Below are 7500 nucleotides of genomic sequence, written 5' to 3'. Positions count from 1 at the left end.
TCCTATCGGCATTTTTATTACGAGGGTTATCAATTCTGGAAAGATAACAGTTCACATTTGACTTGAAATAACTATACTCAGCTAAGAGCTTCTACTCAGTTTCTGGTTCAACTGAATAGGAATACAATTTGACCATAAAGAAACTTTTTTTGGCACAACCCAGGAACAGAAATGGTGGTCTACCCGCAAATCTGCGCTCTTTGCTGTAGTTTTAACAACGCTCTTGTCTGTGTAGGTCAGAAAGCATAGTAATGGGAAACTCGATCTTCTTCATTTCTGTTTTCCTGAAGCTAAAATAACTAGTTTAGTTTTTCGGTCCTGAGAAATTAAAATATGCCAAGTGGACCTTTTTATACCTATGGAGGAATAGACACAAATAGTATTTTAATTTCATTTAATAAATACGGCTGTTTTTTTAGTTTCTAAGTTGTCTGTTATTTATTTTTAAGTTAGCAAGAATAGGTTGTTGTCGCGCTTGTTGGAGAATTGGAGAAATATGTTACAGCCAAATTTCCATAACTCCCGTAAAAGTGTTTTAAGGTCTTATGGCAAAACGTCTAAATACGTTTGCTTATGGTAATCCCATTTCCCATTATTTGCCGTTTTGCTTTCGCAAAGGCCTGGGAGCATGTGATACCCTTTTTACAATTTTCAGTGTTGTACAGAAATCCCTTGATGTTGGTCAATAAGTTCATATGATTGGCCTGTAACTTGCCTTTGAACTTGTTTTCTATCAAGATCCCTACCCCTGATCTAGATATAAGTTTCTGACAGCGCCATTCAGATAGTTATTTATGCATATTGCATAAGATCTTTCATAATTAAGATTATCCATCCTGTACATAGTACTAGACTTGAAGTTAATCCCAACAGTCATGCCTCCAACTAAACAAGGCACAATACTACTCTTTATTCTAGAAGTTTTATTCCTACTGTGACCAGATTATTAAATGATCTTCCTAACTTGGCGGTTAAATCGGCGGAGCTTCAAAAGTTTTAACTTCATATAAAATCTTTTATGTTGAATAGGTTGACAGAAGCCTCGTTATAAAGTTTATATAGGGCTAGTCTATTTTACCGTTGTTTTTACCCTATTATATTTTATATTTTATGTAATTATTTCTTTTATATAGCTTATTTATTATTCTCCTATTCCCTGTTCTTATTGGGCTACTTTTAATATTCTGCTTTTCCAATCGAGGCTGTAACTTGGCTAGCATTGATAATGATAATGGTTGAAAGTAATTTTATATTTCTGTAAAGAGTTTTTTTTTTTACAACTTTTTAACATGTCATCAATATAAGCCATGACCACAGGGTATATCCACTTCATATGCAAATTTCATCTTCTTTCGATTTAGGATCATGGATTAAGTCACCTATTTTCTTTAGGCGTAATTCAGACCTAGATTGAAATATAGCCCAGTTGTTGTCTGGGTCCTAATATTGATTTTATTTTTTTTTTCTTTCAGTTATTTATTGGCGTTCAATTATTGCTAACTTTTTAAACCAATATCTAAACTAGAATATAACGTAAAGAAAGAGAAATAGTGCCAAAATGTATGACTTACTTGCTGAAATTAACGATAAATCGAGGCCAAAACTCCACAAGACCACATTTTCATTGTTCCTTCTGAAAATGTAATTCCATATTGAGTTGCTAACCTAAGTAAGCCAGAAAACATTGATATCATTCATTACGCAGCTAGAAAGCTTTGTTGATATGTACATATTCCGTTTCCCTTTTGGTATATGTTTTATTCATTATAAAAAAAGTAAAATAACACGGATTTTCTTTAGATATATATTTTTTCGATTGTCTTGTTTGAATTAGAATTAGATTTTTTTTTTTTATTCAAGATTGCCAGTAGGTTAATAATTTCAATGTTTAATGGCTGTATTTAATAAGCTCAACGTAGTTACATCTGAAGGGGCCACTATTCTATTCATAATTGTAAGACTTATTCACAATTGCAAACGAATTCATGGTATAGACGTCCCATGGAGGAGGAAGCTACAGGGGCTTCCTCCATTGTAACATAACCAATACATTCCAGCATTTCTACCTCTATTCATCTAAAACCAGATTAGCCACACGAAACAATGAATATGATCCAGCAAGACTACGTTCATTGCCGTAACCTCTAGTATTAATTGCTGTCTATGATCAGCCTTGGAAATAAACTTTTATTGGTACTCGTCAAGAAAAAAACAAAACACACCTTAGGTGATATACTTTATACGTACCTTGACTTTTCCCGATAAAACTTCCAGGGAAAGACGGCATGGAATTTCTGCCTACAGATGGGTATAGTAGTCGAATTTTTAATCGGTTTTGGAGCAGCGATGCACTGTTTACCTGGAACGCATTCGAGTAGTTTAGGCCGAGTTAAAGAATTTCCCCTCAACTATTTGGCTCCCTTGAATGCGGTATAGAGAAGAATTTGAGTGTATTTTACTAAAGCAATCGGCCCAACATTAATGTTAAGCACCAAATCCCCATAAACATCAGAAATCCTGAGGAGACACTTCAATATGAATGAAGTTTGAGATCTTTATATGTTAAATACGTTAAACCTTGAGAGAGAGAGAGAGAGAGAGAGAGAGAGAGAGAGAGAGAGAGAGAGAGAGAGAGAGAGAGAGATAAGCAAGTTTGGCATAAGTATAAGCGATTTAGAATATAGGATTCGTGGAAGGATTCTTTAGACCGGATCAAATGGATCTTCGAAATTTGTTCTTTGGTTATTTCGCATTAAACATAACCTTCATGTAATAACATAAATATGACGGAGTTGTAAGGAAAAAATGGAAACAATCGAAAAGGAAGTATTCTATTCAAAGAGAGAGAGAGAGAGAGAGAGAGAGAGAGAGAGAGAGAGAGAGAGAGAGAGAGAATTTGATACTGGTTGAAAAGAAAAGATAAGAGGACGTTGAAGGGTAGGGAATAATATAACAATAAAGGTGATTGATTGAATGAGGTTTATCTGGCGTCGTGATAGGAGAGAAGTATGGCAATGGGAAAATATCTAGGGAAATTACCGATATATGTGATAGGAGAAAAAATAGTAAAGGAAAAAGCATAACAGAGTACATAATAAGGAAACAATGGCAAGTGATATAATAGAAAGTTGGGGATAAAGGTAGGATCGAGGGAAAGAAAAAGTGATGGAAGGAGAAGAATATGAAACAATAAAAAAATGTGAATAAACATGGACTGATGAGTGATGAAAAAGAATAGATGGGTTAGAGACCCCGAAAAATTGATTGGATTATAAATGTGTGAGAAAAATACCAGTTTATTCGAAAGAAAAAGAAAAGAGGCAGCTTCGCTAGAATTAAGTGAAGGACTGGCTATTAGAAAGAATAAAAACAGATTAAACTATGGGGATAGGAAAAAGAGGAAAGACTAAGTTGAATTATGAGAGAGGGAAGAATAAAACAAAAGAAGAAAACTTTAGTAAAAGCAATGAAAAAAAGATACGTAAATAAGAAACGTTGAAGCCATGCAAAAATGAAAAAGAGGAATATGAAAAACGTATAATGAAATGAAAAAGGGAAACTTGTATTAGAATTATGTATGACTTCCCCCTATCATTTACTTGGAGTATGTACCCTATTTATTCCATTAGTAGTTAGTAATTTTAGAAGACGGATACCAAGTTTAAGAAAATTAGCATAAAGTGTTTATTTCAAACTGCGTCGTAAGTATTATATACCAGTGTATGTGCCCCGTCAAAATTGACCGCTAAATATCTAGATAGGTATGCACGCACATGCGCTCCCCACCCCCTTGTCACCAAGGTATGGCTACTCAGTCTTCCCTTACCCGAGGAACTCGGAGATCTGAGTGCTGGAGCGTGACCATATATATATATATATATATATATATATATATATATATGTATATATATACATATATATATATATATATATATATATATATATATATATATATATATATATATATATCATCTCCTCCTACGCCTATTGACGCAAAGGGCTTCAGTTAAGAGGTTTTTTAGGCTAGCTTCAACAAAGGATAACCAGTTCCTTGTGTTGCGCAGTGCCTATCTAACTAAGGGAAGTGACCCCTGCCGGTCCATTCTGATTTCAGTAAGATTATCAGCCAGGCATCAGGAGTAGAAGCCGAAGAGACATCTTGTCTAACGCCTTAAACCCAATCCGTCACTCTGCTGTCTGTGACTTCCTTGAGATTTTGGGGGCATTTCCTCCACATTCAAAGTTATGTATATATATATATATATATATATATATATATATATATGTATATATATATATATATATATATCTATATATACATATATATATATATATATGTGTGTGTGTGTGTATGTATGTACAGCCAGACACTTGCTCTTTATTATAAAGGGGAGTTTCCAAAGAGTTAATTCACAGAAATCCGAGATATATAGGGGCACAGAAAAGATGGATAAATCAGTCGGCGTATTGAATTCCTGTCATGATATAATTAGCAAAGCTAATTACCGCCTATAAATACACTATTATTGGTAGGGCCCCCCCCCCCTCCTTTACATCCTATCGTTAAAATATCCAGGTCGCTTATTTTCTGCCTTATTTATTATTGTTTAGACTGAAGAATAACTGAAATTCACGATTTGCCATTGCCATTTTTTTACCACACTGTCGTTCATATGCATTTAAAATTTATGAATTAAAGCAAGAAGACAAGTCAATTAAAAAAAAAAAAAAAACAATATCTAGACACGTAATTAGTTCCTATAGAATATGCAATTTTTCAAACAAATTTACGTGATTATATTAATTGATATGTGCTGGTGGTTATTGTAAGCACATCATAATGGAGACTGGAAAATTTACCATTTTCGTATATATCAACATTCAATTTTTCTCGGTAGTTTTTTTCAGTTAAGAAAATGCCTTGAAAATGCCCCTACTACAGCTGAAATATTACTATGCTAGCCAAGGGTTATACTCGCCTCCAGATATTCTTATGTAGGGAACGAGGGTATGGATTTTTTTAGTACGTATCTGTTGCTTCTCGCTTTACTCCTGAGAATTTTATATTCCTGGGAAAGGGCGCTGGCTTCACTTGCATACTAGAGAGGAGGCCAGATTGTTACAAGAATATTTCCCCTACGTAAAAGTAGCAGAAACACAGAAACATAGTTCCGAATAACGGGTCAGGAGAACTGTGGTGGATTTCCTATTTTAGGAGGAAATACATATAGTATATATATATATATATATATATATATATATATATATATATATATATATATATATATATATATATATCTATATATATATATATATATATATATATATCTATCTATCTATCTATCTATATATATATATATATATATATATATCAACGCCTCCCCCTACAAGTTCTGTAAGCGGTGAATGTTGATCCAATTTTATCATTAACACGTGTTTAAGTGATTCATGCAGGGACAGTACTTCAAAATATATTCACTGTCATGGTAAGTAATTTTTCAAGGAAAATAAATTTCTACCTGTATAATCACTGCCTGGAAATGATTTCTTGGCGGAATATAATATATAACATTACACCAAGGTCTTTAATTGCCTCCTTGTTTGTGATTGTCTCGTTATTAGGTCCCTTGTATGCATATACCATTCTTTCTCTGTTTCCATAATTCATTGATTCGAATTTATCGAATGTGATGTTGAAAACTCTGTAGTAAGAAGTTTCGCCGATGACACAAAAATAAGTAGAGAAATTACTTGTGATGAAGATAGGAACTCACTACAAAGAGATCTAAACACATTATATGAATGGGCGGAGGTAAATAGGATGGTATTTAACTCCGATAAATTCGAATCAATGAAATATGGAAACAGAGAAAGAATGGTATATATTCGGAAAGGAATTTTGTGGTTATTTATTTCCGCCTTTGATTACTACGTCTGGAAGTTATTTCATTTATGCTTATCATGTCTGGAAATATTTTTCAGCGGTAAAGTATTTCCACTTATATGATTAATATGTTTACAAGTTATTATTTTGGGGAAAGTATTTCTACATTTATGCTTATTATGTATGTATGTGGCTTTCTTTATTTTGGGGGGATGGAACTTTTTTTCCCCCTTGATAATTATTGCGTTTGGAAATTATTATTTTTGGAGAGTATATCCACTATTATGATTGACATATATGGAAGATATGTTTTATGATTGTGGATTTTTTTTTGTTTTTTGTTTTGTTTTTGTTTTGGGGAGGGGATTAAGTATTACCACCTTTATAATTAATACGGTTGGAAGTGTTTTTTTTTTTTTGGGGGGGGGGAGAGTTGCCACCTGTGTAATTACTGTTATATGTTTGGAAGTGATGTTTTATAATTACTATGTTACGAATAGATTTATTTTTTATAGAACAAAGTATTTTGTACTTAACAATATAATGGATATATGTTTAGCGGTTGTTTTATAGAAAGTATATCTACCTTTATAATTTGTATATTTGTAAGTAATATTTGTTTTGAGTATTATTCTTTTTATGAACATTTAAAGGCTTAAAGGCCGCTTATGAATGGCAGAGGCAAGATACATTGACATTCCCCTATCAAACAGGTCAATGCCCTATAGACTGACCATATAAACATATGATCAGCGCCCAAGCCCCCTCTTTATCCAAGCTAGGACCAAGGAGGGCCAGGCAATGGCTGCCGATGACTCAGCAGATAGACCTATAGGCTTCCCCCAAACAACCCCTCCTTAGCTCACAAGGATGGTGAGGTTACAGCGACCAAAGAAACTATCGAGTTTGAGTCGAACTCGAACCCCAATCTGGCGTTCACCAGTCAGGGACGTTACCATATCGTCCACCACAACCCTTTTGGGGGCACTAAGTATTAATATTATTACAATAATTCGTCTGAAAGGGATTTTTCTTTACATAGATTACCTCTAACTTTAAAAAACGAGCTTTATTCAATTGATATAATTGCATTATAAAATATAGGATCTTAAATAAAATAGCGTTTTGAGATGAATTTCTTTTCGAGTACAAAACTGCAAGATATAATTCATACATGTCTAAATTGTATTCCAGGTAAATGATAAAACAGCTGTTTATCTTTTATAATAATTTCCTAAAGTAATGATTTTTATCCAAAGAAATCCTTCTCTATCTTCAGTTTTTATTTATAATTTCATCATAAAATATGAAGATAATTTTATTCATGGTAAATTCATTGTGTGTTATTGGTTTAGGTAATTATAAGGCAAAATTTATGTGGATGCAGGAAAGTACCTTATTGGGATATGATTAGATATTTTTGAATTTTTATAGCATTCCAAAAAGTTGGTAATTGTATTAAAATCAGTTGTAAAGTTCAGGAAAGACAACTTTTACTTAGTTTTATGAGAACGAGATTTTTAAATAACAAGTTTGACGACTTACTATAAATATGAATTGAAATAAAGAAAACTTTCACATTTGCAATCATTATACTCCCGTAATAGCATCCCTTG

This window comes from Palaemon carinicauda, chromosome 38 (assembly GCF_036898095.1).
Source record: "Palaemon carinicauda isolate YSFRI2023 chromosome 38, ASM3689809v2, whole genome shotgun sequence".
In the NCBI taxonomy this organism is placed as follows: Eukaryota; Metazoa; Arthropoda; class Malacostraca; order Decapoda; family Palaemonidae; genus Palaemon; species Palaemon carinicauda.
The sequence above is the reverse complement of the archived record's forward strand: the minus strand, read 5'-3'. Positions refer to the sequence as shown.